This window comes from Sus scrofa, chromosome X, assembly GCF_000003025.6.
Source record: "Sus scrofa isolate TJ Tabasco breed Duroc chromosome X, Sscrofa11.1, whole genome shotgun sequence".
Lineage (NCBI taxonomy): Eukaryota > Metazoa > Chordata > Mammalia > Artiodactyla > Suidae > Sus > Sus scrofa.
In genome coordinates, this window is record NC_010461.5 from 59,995,129 (window position 1) to 60,014,235 (window position 19,107).

The following is a 19,107-nucleotide window of genomic DNA, read 5'->3' on the forward strand; positions in this document are numbered from 1 at the left end:
AAACCAAGATGAAATAGAAAAGATGAATGAACCCATCACAAGAACTGAAGTTGAAACTGTGATTAAAAAACTTCCAACAAACAAAAGTCCAGGACCAGATGGCTTCACAGGCGAATTCTATCAAACATTTAGAGAAAAGCTAACACCTCTCCTTCCGAAACTATTTCAAAGAATTGCAGAGGAAGGGATACTCCCAAACTCATTCTATGAGGCCACTGTCACCCTGGTACCAAAACCAGACAAAGACTCCACAAAAAAAGAAAACTACAGGCCAATTTCACTGATGAACATCGATGCAAAAATCCTCAACAAAATACTAGCAAACCACATCCAAGAATATCTTAAAAGGATTGTACATCATGATCAAGTGTGACTTATCCCAGGGGTGCAAGGGTTCTTCAATATCCACAAGTCCATCAGTGTGATACACCACATTAACAAACCAAAGAATAAAAACCATTTGATCCTCTCAGTAGATGCAGAAAAAGCCTTTGACAAAATCCAACACCCATTTCTGATCAAAACCCTTCAGAACGTGGGCATAGAGGGAACCTACCTCAACATCATGAAGGCCATATATGACAAACCCACAGCAAACATCATTCTCAATGGTGAAAAGCTGAAAGAATTCCCGCTGAGATCAGGAACAAGACAAGGATGTCCGCTCTCGCCACTACTCTTCAACATAGTTCTGGAAGTCCTAGCCACAGCAATCAGAGAAGTAAAAGAGATAAAAGGAATCCAAATGGGAAAGGAAGAGGTAAAACTATCACTATTTGCAGATGACATGATACTATACCTGGAGAGTCCTAAAGACTCTGCCAGAAAACTGTTAGAGCTCATCCATGAATTTGGCAAAGTCGCAGGATACAAAATCAATACACAGAAATCAACAGCGTTTCTATATACTAACAATGAAAGATCAGAAAGAGAAATTAGGGAAGCAATCCCGTTTACCATCACATCCAAAAGTATAAAATACCTAGGAGTAAACCTACGTAAAGAAACAAAAGACCTGTACTCTGAAAACTACAAGCCACTGATGAAAGAAATCAAAGATGACACAAATAGATGGAAAGATATACCATGCTCGTGGATTGGAAGAGTTAATATTATCAAAATGACTATACTACCCAAGGCAATCTACAGATTCAATGCAATCCCTATCAAATGACCAAGGACATTTTTCACAGAACTTGAACAAAATATTTTAAAGTTTGTTTGGAAGTACAAAAGACCCAGAATAGCCAAAGACATCCTGAAAAAGAAAAATGGAGCTGGAGGAATCAGGCTCCCTGACTTCGGACTATACTACAAAGCAACAGTCGTCAAAACTGCATGGTACTGGCACAAAGACAGAACTATAGATCAGTGGAACAGGATAGAAAGCCCAGATTTAACCCCATGCACCTACAGCCAACTAATCTACGATGAAGGAGGCAAGAATATACAACGGAGAAAAGACAGCCTCTTCAATAAGTGGTGCTGGGAAAACTGGACAGCCACATGGAAAAGAAGGAAATGAGAACACTCCCTAACACCATACACAAAAATAAACTCCAAATGGATTAAAGACCTAGATATAAGACCACACACTATCAAACTCTTAGAGGAAAACCTAGGCCAAACACTCTCTGACATAAACGACAGCAACATCTTCTCAGATCCACCTATCAGAGTATTGACAATAAAAAGAAAAATAAACAAATGGGACCTACTCAAACTTCAAAGTTTCTGCACAGCAAAGGAAACCCTAAACAGAACAAAAAGACAACCCACAGAATGGTAGAAATTTTTTGCAAGTGAAACAACTGACATGGGATTCATCTCCAAAATTTATAAACACCTTCTGCAGCTCCATACCAAAAAAACAAACAACCCCATCAAAAAATGGGCAGAAGGTCTAAACCGACAATTCTCCAAAGAAGACATACAGATGGCCAAGAAACACGTGAAAAGATGTTCAACATCACTCATTATTAGAGAAATACAAATCAAAACCACGATGAGTTACCACCTCACACCAGCCAGAATGGCCATCATCCAAAAGTCTACAAACAACAAGTGCTGGAGAGGGTGTGGAGAAAAAGGAACCCTCGTACACTGTTGGTGGGATTGTAAATTGGTGCAACCACTGTGGAAAGCAGTATGGAGACTCCTCAGAAGACTAAACATAGAACTCCCATTTGATCCAGCAATCCCACTCCTGGGCATCTATCCAGAGAAAACCACGACTCGCAAAGACACATGTACTCCACTGTTCATTGCAGCACCATTTACAATAGCCAAGACTTGGAAACAACCTAAATGTCCATTGACAGAGGAGTGGATCCAGAAGAAGTGGTACATGTACACAATGGAATATTACTCAGCCATCAAAAAGAACGAAATACCAGCATTTTTTGCAACATGGATGGACCTAGAAACTATCATGCTAAGTGAAGTCAGCCATACAGTGAGACACCAACATCAAATGCTTTCACTGACATGTGGAATCTGAGAAAAGGACAGACTGAACTTCTTTGCAGAACAGATGCTGACTCACAGACATTGAAAATCTTATGGTCTCTGGAGGAGACAGTTTGGGGGGTGGGGGGATGTGCTTGGCTTATTTGATGGAAATCCTGTGAAAATGGGTTGCAATGATCATTATACAACTACAAAAAATAAACAGATAACACGGCTAGGAAAAAATAAAATAAAATAAAATAAGATAAAAATAAAATAAAATAAAATAAAAAATTTTCTAAAAAATAAATATGGAGGTATAATTTTTTTAGGTATAGAAAACATGCTTAAATGTGGGTCCATAAAAGTCTGAAAATATTAAGAATGAGAGAGACATCAAAAAAAAGATGATCACAGTAAAATGCTGAAAAACTGTCTCAAAAGTACAGTATGAATGTATGTCATCTTTTATGGTAAATATTATATAATTCAAAAGGAATGTACAAAAACTCATATAGGAAATGATATCATATAATGGATGGAGTATAACCACTTACTAGCTGGGTGTCTTCAGATAAGTTCCTTCTCCTCTCTGGTCCTAAGTTTTATTCACTATATAATAAGAGAGCTGAAGTAGATTATATCTAAGGGTAATTCTAGCTTTGAGCAACCTATAATTGATTTAATTTTTGTTTCTTCACTTAAAAATGGAAATTCCATTTATGAGGAAAAAATAACATATATGAAGCGTTATGATTAAGTTTTGTATGATACTGAGATGATCCTAAAATGTACACCTGATGGAACTCTTTACTTTCTTCCATCTCATGTTCCTTCCTGTATTCCTCTGATTTTTGTGTATTCCTACTCCAGTCCTACCAGAGGCAGCAAATACGATGTTGCTCCTAGTGACAGCGTTCTGTATCTTCCACCTGCCTTCATTTTTGGCAGCCACCTGTCTAAGGGAGGGGTCTTCTTTGCTGTTAAGACTCCTGGGCAGCAGCTATAGTGGCTGCATTTTTGTCCTAGCTCATTGGTTTAGCATTTGGATCTCCCTTCCTCTTCTTTCTCCCCCCACCTTCTTATCTGCATCATTCTTTGTGACATCACCCTAAAGAAATTTCCAAAAAAGGAAAGTGCATAGGATCCAAAGTCAATGAAAAAGCATTGGAAAATGCAATGTTTATATTAAAGCACTACACAAATGTCAGAAAACCTAATCTGCAATAAGACCTGAATTAGGGGTGGAGAGAAACAAGCAGAGGCATTCACGGGCTCAAGTCAGGAATAGCCAAACTTCCCACTAGCCTTAACTTATAAACTTTTAGACCACAGGTAGCTCGACTTTACTAACACATCTCAGAGTCCCTCTGCCTTTGAAAAAATTATTTATTTGCAAAATAATTTTATTTTTAGGACTTCTGCCTGCTCTCTTTCTCGAGTCCAAGGAACAAGTGTTAGAGAAGTCCAATCACTGTCAGATCAAGAATGGAGTATTTCTTTCCAAAAAGAGTCTCTCTCTTCTTGCCACCAGATTCATTATGGGCAGTATGATGGCACATTAAGCACAGAGAGACCAACCCGGAGCACCCATTGATGTGTACAAGATGATGAGTCCTTGGAAGGATTGACATTACTTATTTGTGACAGCATTTCCTCCAATAAAGATAATAGAGGAGTTCCCATCTTGGCGCAGCAGAAACAAATCCAACTGGGAACCATGAGGTTGCAGGTTTGATCCCTGGCCTCGCTCTGTGGGTTAAGGATCTGGCATTGACGTGAGCTGTGGTCTAGGTCACAGATGTGGCTTGGATCCTGCATTGCTGTGGCTGTGGCGTTGGCTGGCACTTGTAGCTCCGATTGGATCCCTAGCCCGGTAATCTCCATGTGTCGTGGGTGCCGCCCTAAAAAAAGAAAAAAAAAAAAGAAAGACTAATAGGAAGTTAGTAGCCCTCTGATTAGTGGACTTTTCTTTATAAGTTATATTTCACCTTATATGTAACTTGGTGCCATGGGGATATTTCCAAGGATGTTTTGTGTTACCAATTCACTATATGACATTAAGCAAATATTTCCCCTTTGTGGGACTTGGTTACCCCATATGTAAAATGGAGATTTGGGGATCTGACTATATTCCAAGATCCTTCTAGCCCTGTGGTTCAGTGATTATACTTCTTAAAATATTTTAATAAGATTTTAAATGCAATTAATAGGCTATATTAGTAGTAAGAAAAGAGATTAGAAACCATATGGAGAAAGTTATATCATAATTCAGTCAACAGTTATTGTACTTAAACATTAAATGTAACTCAGTGCTCCTGAGTTGTATAAACCCATTCTCACAAACTGCGGTGACCTGAGCCACTATAGTCAGATTCTTTACTCATTGCATCACAGCAGGAACTCCTATTTCTTATGTCATCCTAATTCCCAAAGCAAGAAACAAGAATATAAAGAAATAAATATCAAATTATCTACTGTATTTATTCAGAACTCCTAAGGAAACATAGATATATCTATCATTTCCTGAGAGAGAGCTATTTGTAGTAAGTAGACTAGAATCATATATAAATGGTTTCAAATAAATTGAAGACAATACATAACCAAATAGAAAACATCCGATGAGCAAAACTGATACTGTTAACCTGACCCAGTAATTTGGAATCAATCTAGGTCCTACTGGAATATTCTCATGAGATGATGAACTATCTTTTACAGCCAACTGGGGTTCTCAGTTTACCACTGGTAAAATCTCTGGCTTTTTTTTTTTTTTTTTTTTTTTAGCTTTTCAGGGCCTCACGGCATATGGAGATTCCCAGGCCAGGGGTCAAATTGGAGCTACAACTGCCAGCCTACACCACAGCCACAGCAATGCAGGATCCAAGCCGTGTCTGCACCCTACACCACAGCTCACGGCAATGCCGGATCCCCAACCCACTGAGCCAGGCCAGGGATCAAACCTGCATCCTTATGAATACTAGTCAGATTTGTTTCCACTGAGCCACAAGGGGAACTCCTTGGCCTTTGTTTCTAATTTCAGAGATAGCTCTAAGGTTTTTACAGTATCTGTACTTGCAAGAGGGGTACATATCCTCCACCCTAAGCAGTGAAGAACAGCATAGTTCAATACTGATGAAGAGCTATGGATCTGGGGCTTGGTTGAGCACCCTACTTCCTTACCTCTTTTGACTATGTGGAAACCAGTACAAACAGCTGGTTGGAAGGCTGGGATGGCCATATAAGTGTGGACTTATGTTAACTACTTATACAACTATTAAATGCCTGTTTTATGCTAGACTATGCCATGAGAAAAACAGGAGTGAGAAACACAAGCTCAACTGCCAAGACAGTTATAGTCTAGGAGAGGTAGGAGTATACTTGGCATAGCAGGTTATCTCTCAGTGCAATAACTCTTAGATTGGCTCAGACATTTACTGCTAAATTTTTATTTTATTTTTTTATTTGTTTTTATTTTTTTCATTTTTTAAGAATTAAATTTTTATTTTGTCTTTTTGCTATTTCTTGGACCGCTCCCGCGGCATATGGACGTTCCCAGGCTAGGGGTCGAATCGGAGCTGTAGTGCCAGCCTAAGCCAGAGCCACAGCAATATGGAATCCGAGACGTGTCTGCAACCTACACCACAGCTCACGGCAACGCCGGATCCTTAACCCCCCTGAGCAAGGCCAGGGATTGAACCCGCAACCTCATGGTTCCTAGTCGGATTCGTTAACCACTGTGCCACAACGGGAACTCCAAGAATTTAAATTTTTTTTTAATTTCCCCGATACATTATTTTTTCTTCTACTGTACAGCATGGTGACCCAGTTACACATACATGTATACATTCTATTTTCTCACATTATCATGCTCCATCATAAGTGACTAGATGTCGTTCCCAGTGCTACACAGCAGGATCTCATTGCTAATCCATTCCAAAGGCAATAGACTTCATCTATTAACCCCAAGCTCCCAATTCATCCCACTCCCTCCCCCTCCCCCTTGGCAACCACAAGGCTGTTCTCCAAGTCCATGATTTTCTCTTCTGTGGAAAGGTTCGTTTGTGCCATATATTAGATTCCAGATATAAGTGATATATGGTATTTGTTTTTCTCTTTCTGACTTACTTCACTCGGTATGATTTTACTTTTATTTATTATTTATTTTTCTTTTTAGGGGCACACCTATGGCATATGGAAGCTCCTGGGCTAGAGGCTGAATCAGAGCTGCAGCTGCCGGCCTACACTACAGCCACAGCAACTCGGGATCTGAGCTGCATCTGCAACCTACACCACAGCTTGTGGCAGCACTGGATCTGTTACCCACTAAGCAAGGCCAGGGATCAAACTCGCATCCTCAAAGAGACAGCATCAGGTCCTTAACCCACTGAGCTACAAGGGGAACTCCTGATTTTACTTTTAAACTATTCTCCTAGCCTTGTCAATCTCCAGGATAGGCCTTCCAGATATTGGCTCAACTAGTATTTCTTTCGCCAAGGTGGGAAAAATCCCTCTGATCCATATACAAAAAGCCTAGAAAAATGGATCTGTCTTTGGTCACTCCATGAAGATAAGTGCAACTTCCCACTTGACTCTACACCTGCTCTTATGAGCTGCTGGGAAACCCTAGCAAGTGGTGAGACTACTGTTTCAGATTCTACTCATATACCTTTTACAGATATACTTGTAATAGAGTTTGACTGTCACTCTCAGACTGATAGGATAGGTTGGTAAATGCCTGAATCTTTTCACAACCAAAAGATCTGTCACTGCCAAAGGTCCCAGACAACTTTCTCCAGTAAGTGGACTCTATCAGCGTATCTCTTCATATAGCTATTTATATGTATAAAAAATACTTTAAAATGAGTTTGACCATCTAAAAAAGTTCTGTAAATTTGCTGCAGAAGTTTTATTTAACTCAGGAAAGAAAAATTCCAATAAGCCCACAAAAGCACCCAGCAACCCAATGCCATATATTCACAAGACTGTGCACCCTCTCCCATCAGAAGGATTTTTCTCATATTCCTTTAATTTTTTATACGGGACCAGGAATGGTCATCCAAGATAAGAAGGGAAATGATAGTGGTACAAGTGGAGAGACATCAGAAAAGAAGAAGGGTTGGGCCTAAGAATAGGTATGTTGCCATTCTGGTTGGAGTTCTGCAACAGCCTAGCAATCATCTATCATTATTATCTCTCTATTCTGGCCCCTGGCAATTCATTACTGTCATCCCTAGCCAAAGCAGCAAAAAAGCCTTCATAGTAGCAGAAACTCTGAAATAGCTTCCTGGGCTATTTTCTCCAGCACTCAGCTCAAGCAAATCCTGGCTGATGCCTAAAGCCATAAAGATGGCATTCTAAGGCACTGTGCTCATTAAAGCCTATATAGGAAACACTCTTTGCATGTGCAATTCCAAAGCATACATTTGCTGAACAGCAGCAGTCAGCTCTGTAGGACTCTTTCCTATTTCAGCAGCCAAGTCCACAGCAGGGATGAACCCTCAGGGCCAGGCTTCTGGAGGTTCACCTACTGTTGGGAAAAGCAAGTCCTGGAGAAGGCAAGGATAAGCGCTATTCTTTCCTACTGATCCCGGATTTCTAAGATTCCTTTGCTATCTTCTCATCTACAGGTAATACCAAGTGTTTCTTAGAAGGAATGCTGTCTGCAACTACAGCATCTGTTATCTTTTCTATGCCAGTATCTGGGCTCACTTGCAATTTCTAACCTGCTCTGTCCAATACAGTAGCCACTAGTCACATGTAGTTATCAAAATCTAAATCTCAATTAATTAAAATTAAATAAAATTTCAGTCCCTTAGCCATACTAGTCATATTTCAAGTGCTAGACAATCATATGCGGCTAGTGGTTACCATATTAGACAGCACAGATACAGAATATTTTCATTATCAAAGAAAATTCTACTAGATAGTACTGTTATTCTTACTCCCCAATCATCTAGTCACCTTCTCTATTTCTAGCATTTTATTTATCATATTGTCCTTACACACTGAAGGTTGATGTCATCATATTCCTCAATTGATCCGTAATCAAAGTAAAGCTTTTTTTCTTGCCATTATTCATTTATTCATATACTCTTTCATAGGTAATCATTCTAATGTGGTAAATTCCAGAGTCTCCTGGTGGCTTATCAGGTTAAGGATCCGGCATTGTCAGTGCTATGGCATGGGTTCGATCCCTGGCTCAGGAACTTACACATGCCATGGGTGTGGCCAAAAAAAAGACCTCTAATGTGGTAAATGTCTATCTTTGTATGCATTCTTTTAAAAGGTAGAATGCCTTATGTGTATATTTTTAAATTTATGAAAATAACATGTTATATATCTCATTATTTAATTATTATTATATGAATCATGCACTTAAGACCCATTCATACTTCTATATCTAATCTGTTGTTTTTTTTCTGTTGCATAGTGCTCTATGCACATTTTACCTATTTGCTCTCATTATAACTATAATGACCCAGGGATGCCTGGCTTAACACTTTATAGAACTCTTGGCAGAAATTCCTGGCTTCACAGAAAATCTTCAAAGAAAATCATAACCAAAAGTACTTGTAATTTGGTAAGTGACCTCACTTTTAATTGTGGGTATCTTCACTCCTTGGAATATGCTCTTGTCCTAGTCTTCAGTATTCTAAGTTAACTGGTATTCCTTTTTGCCTGTTATTGGTCATTATCTATTTTTAGCTTGGCTCTGGTCTTATATGAGGTTTCTTCCCTATTCTTAATTCCAAATAATGGTTTTCCATTGGTCTTTGGCTCTTATTACTGTACTCAGGTTATCAGTGTATGAAGTACCTTATCTTTTCTGCTTTTTTCTGACTTCCTCTAGCACCTTTGCTTTGCTTTGCTGCCACTCAAGGTTCAGTTTAGTGGGTAGTTTCCTGGCTAAAGTTTTCTTGAGCAGTGGGGTTTAGAAACCTAATGGAGGCAGGATTGCTGCACTGATAGCCAAAGACATTCAGGCCTATTGGGAGGTTTCATGTTCTCTGTTAGCTTGACACACCAGGGAAATAACCTTTTAATCCAGTGCAGCATACTTCATTTATTGCAGTGTTATCCAGTTCTAAAATGTTATGAAAAACACCCCCAGAGAGACTTAAGATTTCAAAAACATCCTGAGTTTTAATTCAACTACTCTAGAAGGCTAAAACTGGAGAAGATGACCTTTTAGGCACTTCATATGCCAGGCACTGTTAGGCCAGATAATGTCATGCCAAATTAGAGTGTGTGTCTCCTGGGAAGGGAGGAGGGTTGTTGGGAAGGAGAGGTTGAGGGTATGTGTTTTAATTAAAATCATCTGTCAGTGCTAATGACCTAGCATTTAAAAATCATTAATCTATGGAGATACAAAGAAGGAATTGAACATGGGATACTTGATGTCATTACAGTGGCAGAAAGGGAACAAATATATATTCTAATCATCTTTGATAAAGGATATAGACAAATTATAAATAATTTAAAGGAAAAAGTTCAGAACAAGGGAACCCAAAACTGATGGAAGAAAATTCAATGTGTTTTCTGTCTTCAAATACCTGAAGAGCTATCTCAAAAAAGTGAAACTAAATCCACGATGAGGAGTAACTGGAGGGAGGAAAATTGTAGCTCAACATATGGATCAAGAGAGATGTCAAGATGAAATGGGTGCTGAGGGAGGGGCATAGGGAAAAAAAGTGAGCTCACTAGCTATATTAAAGCAGAGGCTGGGCAAAAATTCAGCAACATTGAAGAACAGATTTGAGCATTGGATGGAGAAGCTGGACTAGATTACTTTATAATTAATTATGACAGCAAAAAAAATCATTTGTACAATCTGAAACAAATTCTATGAGGTTTAAAAAAGATATGAGAGAAAATACAGCAAAGTCAAAAAAATTGAGTCCTACTCAAGCTACCCAGCCATGCATGTGAGAAAAGGAATAACAGAGGACATTCCCACACTCTTGACACCAAGTTCCACCTTGGGTGTGGGACCATAAAACAAGTCTGTCCATGGACTCAAGACATGTTAAGTCAAGTTTTTAAAAATGACAGAGAGACTCAGAAACAAGGGGCTTTGGGCACTGGAGGAATGCTATTTAAAAATCAAACCTTAAAAACCAATCGATAGTTTTTTTCTCAGCCAAGTTATAACAGTTTTTCCAAAGCAAATAAGACACATGAAAATTGGCCTAGGTAGATGAGGGTACTTGCCTTCACTACATTGGCACTATCTTCCCTCCCAACCTAAAATAAGTGTTTTCTCCAGGAAAGCTTTGCCACATTTCTCCAGGGCTCTGCCCAGAGTTTGAAAGCCCAACGACATGACACTCCACTTGGCTGGATTTTATTGCTTGCTGTACTCTTCAGTTTCCCTTCTAGCCCAGACTCAGTTACAATCAAGGTTTGCAGAAGGCAGACAACATGCAGTGAACCTGCCACAGTGCCAATTAAGCACAAACATACCGTGAAAAATAAAATGAAAATCAAATGCTGACACTATGAAGAGAAACTAGCAGTTTCTTTAGAAATGGTGAATAAGGCAGAGAGAAGAAAAAAACACAAACTTGCTCTTAGCCTAGCAATGCAGCTCCAATCCTGTTATATAGTATTCCATTATCTCCCATATCTGCATATTCTATGTTTATCAAATTTTTTATGCTTTAGCATATTTATAATAAAAATGTCTTTATTCTGATTTCATGAATTTTATTTAGTGGCACATGGCTCCTCTAAGTTTCCAAGACAACATATGTACTTTACCCCAGCCACCCAGTAAACCATGACGATTCACAATCTTCAGGTCTCATTTCTGTGTTAACAGGACAAGAGACACTTTATGGCCTAGGGAATGGCTCCAGCATTATGGCTAGCATCAAAATTGGTTAGTTTGAAATCCTTGATTATACAGACCAGATTTATTTCAATAAATACGAGCTGTGGAGTCAAAGATCTCAAATCAACCTTAGGGCTATAGTCCAAAAGTAGTTACAAGTTACTGTTGTATGTCCCCTCAGTGCCTAGTACAGGGCTTAATAAATATCAGTTTCATTTATTTTTCTCCCCTTTCTCTCTATACCTACTTCAGTTCAAGAGGCAAGTGGTAAATAATGTAATAATATTAGTGGTAATGGTAATAATAGCTAATATTTAATTAGTACTATCTTCCTTTGAAGATGAATAGAAGCAGGGATGGGGAAAAATGAATTAACCAATATTGAATGAATTTAGTAGGCTGACTTCTAGTCCCAGCCCTGCCACTTAGGTAGCTATGTGATGCTGGGGACATCATTTAAACCCTCCAAGCTCCAGTTTCCTTATCTGTCAAACAAAGTACAAGTTGCCCCCACTATGGGGTTGTGGGATGTAAATCCTATAAAATTGGATTGTGATGATCACTGTACAACTATAAATGTAATAAATTCATTGAGTAATTAAAAAATAAATAAAAGTAGAACATACTTGGGAAACTTTCATAAGCCAAAATGGCATAAAGTGAAGAAGCAATTAGATACATCTCACTAATGGATACACAAAATAAATCAAGATAAAGCACAGATGCTTACAGACACAGTTCAAAGCTATAGTTGCTTAATGCTGACATGCTGAGTGTTATTCGGAAAGGAGCTTGCTGGTGCCACTCTCACTGACTTAGGTACACTCTGCCTCTTAAAACAGCTGGTTGCAAACAAATGTTGAGCACAATTTTCACTTTTTTTTTTTTGTAAAAATGAAAATCCTTTTCAGATTTACTTTGGTTAGTGAAAACAGGTACTAATGTAGGTCTTTCATAAAAGTGATGAAAAACAAGCTTTCAAAGAGTGAGGGATAAATTAACCCCCACAAACCCCAAGTGTAATAATTACCTCATAGGGTTACTGTGAGAGTTAACTAGTTTGTGACTATATATAAAATAGTACAGCACATGGTTCATAGTGGGTCCTCAAAAGTAGTAGTTCTCATCTTCTTCTCTCTCCCTCATCCCAGAGTACCATTTAAAAAATTCCTGGCAGGAAGCTCCTTTTTAGAAATAATTTTTTTGGAGTATAGTTAACTTACAATACTGTATTAGTTTCTATATATATATATCCATTCTTTTTTCCCATATAGGTTATTACAGAACATTGAGTAGATTCCCCTGTCCTGGCAGGAAACTCTTAAATTGGGAGGTGGAATCCCAAGGATCTTGTGGATAATTCAAGGCAGGGGGCACAAAAGCAACTCGGCAGGTTTGAAGCAACTCAATAGGTTAGAAGAGGAGAACTACTTGAATGGGGCAGTCTGGTCCTTCTTTCATCTTTCCTGCTGATCTCTAAGATATTTTCTGGTACTAAAAGCAATGGGAGTGATAAAGTTCTTACAATCTATTTGGTGCCTGCAAAGTATTGCTGAGTGGAGAAGGGGCTATAAAATGTGATGGGACATGGTTTAAGATAAATTTAAAAACTTTGCCCTCTGCCATACAGCTGAGCTCCCACATGGCTGCAGACTGCATAGTTTTACATGGCCTTAGTACAATCCTACTTTTTACCCCCCCTACTTTCAGGCCCCTCCTCAATAGCGCTATCCTGTTATCTTGCCTTTCCCCCACATCTTGACAAGTTTATGATGTCAATATCGAAACAGACTGATGTTGAATCCAGAATCCATTTGGGTTTTTAGGTGTGGGGGAGAGGTACCAGTGGTTTCTGCCCCCAGAAAGTTTATGGCAAATGTCTCTGTTACTTTTCCCTTCTAGCCCCTCCTTGGGGAAAGAAAAAAAAAAAAACAAAAAAAACCTCTATCTCCACTATCTGCTCTGTTGAACTGGTTTTACTCAGTGACAGTTTCTATCTTGCTTATTGCCTCACTCAGCTATGCAACAAGGAGGAACGAAGCTTTGATGTAGAATCCCTAGAGTCATCTGTTCCCTGCAGATATGAAAGAAACAGGACTTTCTGGGAAAAAACAACACGTCATTAAAGCTTCCATTCCAAAGTGAAATGAACTCCTTAGCTCATCAGGTATCCACTACCTCATGTTTTCCAAATGCTAATCCAACTTCTTATTCAGATTTTTAAAATGCAGTTAGTTCTTGGGAGGATGGCTGGGATGTGTGTGGTGGGGGAGGGGAGCAGGGGAAATCAAGCTTCAATTAAAGTTTTTAGCCAGAAAAAAACAAATCAGATGGTGATGAAATCCCAGGATAAAACATAGATTAAAGCCTGTGCTTTCTAAATCTGTTACTCAACTAAACACAGCTGTTAAAGATGATGTCTTTGCTGTGCATGTATACCTATAATAATGCTGTCATTAGTATTCAGATGTGGTGCTGGAAACCCTCCCTATCCCTAAGATATGCACTCAGAAGGACTTTCTCCAGGAGTGAGAGGTACTACACTGATCCATCCACAGGCTCACCTGGTTACCCTATGTCCACAGTATGGGAAAGGAAGGAAAATAACACTTATTGAGTAATATTCTACAAAGAACTTAAATACATTTATTATTTTAATTCAAACAACAATTTTATGAGATATATTTTATCATCTCCTTAATAGATAAGAAAACAGACTCAGAAAAAAAGTTAAGTAACTCTTTCAGGCCCATCTATGTAGCGGAGGGGAATCAGGATTCAAACCTAGCACTGAGTTACTCCAAAGCTCATGGTCCTGCCACTCATCACAGGCTTTTGAGATGCCTGGGCTGAGGGCCAGAGTTCAATCTTTGGTGGGACCATAAAAATGAACTGACTCGCCCCAAGATTGATAGGGCAACTTCAATTCAGTAACATGCTGCTCTAAACAATCCAGTTGAACTCTTTATATATAAAACTTCTCTTGAAAGAAAAGGAGAGAAGAGGTTACAGTAGGTTCCCAATCTGAAAAACATCTGAAATTTGGAGCTAGCAGTTATTTGAGGTATTTTTTTTCAAGTCAAACTTACCAAAAGACCCCCAACACAATAGTGTTTTAGCCAAGAACAGACTTTTGCACAGCTAAGAAAGCCATATATATTATTTTTCCATGGCCAGTCCTAATTAAACTTAAGGAATTAAGTGAATATGGTATCAGGCATATAGAGGGCTTGACAGTTTAGTAGAACTATCATATTCATCCTGGCACTTGAAAATTATCGCCTGTGAGTCAGGAAAATAAGTACCATCATCTCTGTTTATAGATGAGAAAACTAAGGATCAGAGAAGTAATAACATAAAGTTGTTGAAATTGGGCTGAGTGGGCCCCAAAGTCATGAATAGTATCTTTTCTTCAGTACATTTTTAAGTAGGGGAGTGTCATGATTGAAGAGGTATTTTAATACTAGTCGACTATGGATGAATCATGAGAATCAGAATGGTAGCCAAGAGGAATGCTGGACTAGAAGTCAGGGGTTCTGGGTTCTAGTCATGGTTTTATCACCTTTATTTTTAATCTGTGAGCTTGTAAAATGAAGATGAATATCCCTACCATTTCTACTTACCAGGGCTGTTGAGGACTCAAATGAGAGAAATAATGGATATAAGTATGCTTAATAGGTCATCAGATACCTTTAAAGAAATCAGACCCTCAGTGACTAGAGGAGTTATAGTCAGTTTTTAATAAATACTCTGAGGATCATTCATTCTGTTGTCACTTATGGTACATAAGTACACTGTCATGCCAACCTAAAACATTCTTAGTGAAGAAATAAGACAATAGCTCACCTGAAAATGTGTTCCAAAGCTTTTGGATACTTTAGGTACTTTTTTCTTGAAGTATAGTTGATTTAGAATAGTATAGTAGTTTCAAATATATAGCACAGTGATTCAATATTTTTACAGATTATACTCCATTATAGGTTATTACAAGATAATGGCTATAATTCCCTGTCCTATACAGTATATCTTTGTTGCTTACCTATTTTATACACAGTATTTTGTATCTCTTATGCATCTCTTAATCCCATACCCCTAATTTGTCCCTCATCCCTTCCATCTCCCCTTTAGTAACTACTAGTTTGTTTTCTTTTCTTTTCTTTTGGTCTTTTTAGGGCCGCACTCACGGCATATGGAGGTTCCCAGGCTAGGGGTCTAATTGGAGCTACAGCTGCCAGCCTACACCACAGCCACAGCAACGCCAGATCCAAGCCACGTCTGTGATCTATACCACAGCTCATGGCAATGCCAGATCCTTAACCCTGGATCCTTAACCTACTGAGAGAGGCCAGAGATTGAACCTGCAACCTCATGGTTCCTAGGTGGATTCATTTCCGCTGCGCCACGACAGGAACTCTACCACCAGTTTGTTTTCTGTATCTATGAGTCTGTTTCTGTATGCTATATACGTTAGCTTGTATTTTTTTATATTCCAAATATAAGTGATATCATATAGTGATATGATACTATATGTATCAGAATGATATGATACATGTCAAAAACAAGTGATACGATATAGTGATATCATTTGTTTTGCTCTCTGACATTTCATTTCTTCCAAGTCATTTATGTTGCTGCAAATGGCAAAATTCAGTCCTTTTTAAGGGCCGAGTAGTATTCCACTGCATGTAAATGTGTATATGCATATATATATATATGCATATATATATATATATATGTATGTATCACACATCTTCTTTATCCATTCATCTATCTATGAACACTTAAGTTGCTTCCATGTCTTTACTATCGTAAATAGTGCTGCTATGAATATTAGGGTGCACATATCTTTCAAATTAGAAGTTTCTATAGATATATGCCAAGGAGTGGATTGCAGGATCGTATGCTAACTCTATTTTCAGTTTTTTGAAGAACCTCCATACCATTCTCTGTAGTGGCTGCACCAATTTACATTCCTGCCAACAGTGTACAAGGGTTCTATTTTCTCCACACCCTCTCCATTATTTGTTATTTCTGTTCTTTCTGATGACAGTCATTCTAACAATTGTAAAGTGGTACCTCATTGTAGTTTTGAATTAGGTAATTTTCTTGAATTAGTTAAGAATGAGATGAATGGGATTAAATTGCTGACTCTGCCCTTATCTGGGTACCTCTTTACCTACCTGAGTTTCCTCAGAACTCACTAGGACTTAAAGGAAGCAGCCTCATTTAAAGGCCAAGATACATGTAAGAAGGGAGGAATAGGGAGCATATGACTCACAGAAGGGAGAGGTACAGCATAATGCTTCCTAACATCTGCCATCATGGGGTGCAGGATGAAGAAAAAGAAAATCTGCACACTCACATTTTAATATTTCCCCAGTGCCAGAGACAGTTTAATTAGCTCTCATAATATACCTAGATACAAATCTTATTATATACTTAGACCAAATAAGTTCACCATTAGGCTTGCTTATGGACTATAGACAAACAGTAGCATCTTGACACCTATGACAAGACTTCTAGGAGGAAAAAGGAAATTGTTATATCAACCCAGTTTTTTTTCAGCCATGCCCATGGCATGTGGAAGTTCCTGGGCCAGTGGTCAAACCTGTGCAACAGCTGTGACCCAAGCCACTGCAGTGACAATGATGGATCCTTAATTCGCTGAGTCACACAGGAATTCCATAACTCATGTTTTCTTTATTCTTTTCTTCTTGCCACATCCCTTACTAGCCCTTTTTCACTTCCACTCCAAATGTTTTCCCAATTTTCTTGTTTCAACCAGTTTTGTGCTATCATTCACCCCTTCTGCTCAGAAAATGTTCAAAAATATTTATAACAGTTCTGAAATAATTGTACCACCCTCAGATAGGGTAATCTCATCCCCACTCTACCCCACAATTTGTTTGAATGGGTGTTTTTTGCCAGGATGCTGGTCCTTGAGAAGGTGAAAGCCAGTATTATAAAGACAGTGTCTGAAATGTGATCAAGTAATTAACAATTCAGAACTCCCACTGATAGTATCTAATAAAAGGCACCTTGCCATTTGCAAATACATCGCAGAATCAGTTTAGAGCCTGTCATTTTGTTCATGCCTTTTTCATTACTGAGCTCACTCTGACAGAGAGGTATTCTTGGGTTCTTAGAATATGAAAAATTGAGACAAAGGAGCTAGAGTTTTCCATTCAATAGGTATACGGAGTTGAAAATTTTTCCAGTGGGTTAACATGAAAAAGTCTCTTGCTATTTTTTACCTCTGCCCCCAGCTAAATATACTAGGGCTCAATCCTGTCACCTCAGGGTGGCAACTCTAGCTGCTGACACTAAAATCTCTGCAGTTACCCAGTTGTCACCAAGAAGCTTTGGAGTGATAAGTTGATACTGCGATTTGACTTCATTTCAATGGAGTAGCCACCATAGGCTCAGCATTATATTACCTGTGAAATTACTATGGAGAATTACGTGGTACCTTAGAGCCAGTGATTTCCAAATATTTAATTACAGCTACATGATTTTTTGATATTTTTCTGTAGATTTATTTATACTGAAATTTTGTTTATTTATTTATTTACATACCTGCTTAATTATTTACTTAACCAGACAGTAATCAAGGATAAGGGGGCAAGATGTACAGAGTACTTTACCTGGAAAAGTCCTGGTGGCCTTCGTACTATCTTAGATAAGATCTTGGTCCTGATGAACAGAGAAGGAAAGCCATTCAATTTTTATAAAAATATGAGCATGTCAAAATATTTCCATGTACTGCACATGAATGGAGAGTTTTTCATGTTCTGGTATGTCTGAATGGGTGGCACAGATAGCACTCATAGGTGAATGAATGGCAATAAACAGCTCTCACCATTAATACCTCATATACTATCTTTCATTCTCTCTTGAGCTTTGCCAAATGAAGCTACACTATAGTCAAAGTTCATGAGGAAATACAAGGGTGTAGGTTTTGAAGCAGACTAGAATTATATTTCCTTAGCAGAGGACTCACTTTATTCATAGAACGTAGGATTACTTTATATTATAATAAGTCAACTTTTTAAGGTTAAAAATATAGTATTTCGGCAGGACAAGTTATACATTGGATTTACCAGCTGCTGACCACTACCCCAACATAACTCCAACCCAGTTGTGGGAATTTACACGAACTAAAACCCTGAATGCTATTTAAGCAGCTGCTGATTGGACCGGGTTAAATTCTACATATTTGCAAATACTTAAACAGCAAACTGGAGAACACTTTGGCTGCCTTTAGATGAATGCACATGAGTCCAAAAACCTCATAATGTCTAATGATAAAGGTATTAACGTTTATCCATCATTTACTGTGCACTAGAAGCTTTACATTATTTGCATATAATCCTTACAAAATCCCTGGGAAGTAGGTAGGAATTAACATTGTTATTTTATAAATGAGAATACTAAAGCTTCTCAGAGAGTTTAATTAACTTGCTCAAACTCACACAGCCTATTACCATCATTCTGGGCCAATATGCTCAGGTCACATATAGAAATTTTTTATTTATTTATTTATTTATTTATTTATTTAGTCTTTTTGCCTTTTCTAGGGCTGCACTTGAAAAGGAGGTCCCCAGGCTACGAGTCTAATTGGAGCTGTACCTGCCAGCCTACGCCAGAGCCACAACAATGTGGGATCCGAGCCACATCTTCAACCCACACCACAGCTCACGGCAACGCCAGATCCCTAACCCACTGAGTGAGGCCAGGGATCGAACCCGCAACCTCATGGTTCCTAGTTGGATTCGTTAACCACTACGCCACGATGGGAACTCCCACATACAGAAATTTTAATAGAG

General features: G+C 38.5%; 1 protein-coding gene across 1 annotated transcript in view; it reads right to left on the reverse strand.

Annotated features, from left to right (window-relative positions):
* KIAA2022 (KIAA2022 ortholog) overlaps positions 1-18,810 on the reverse strand; it is a 46,227-nt gene extending 27,417 nt beyond the window's left edge. The window contains 1 exon segment of the mRNA XM_003484131.4: positions 17,926-18,810. The gene's annotated coding sequence lies outside the window, so the exon portion shown is untranslated.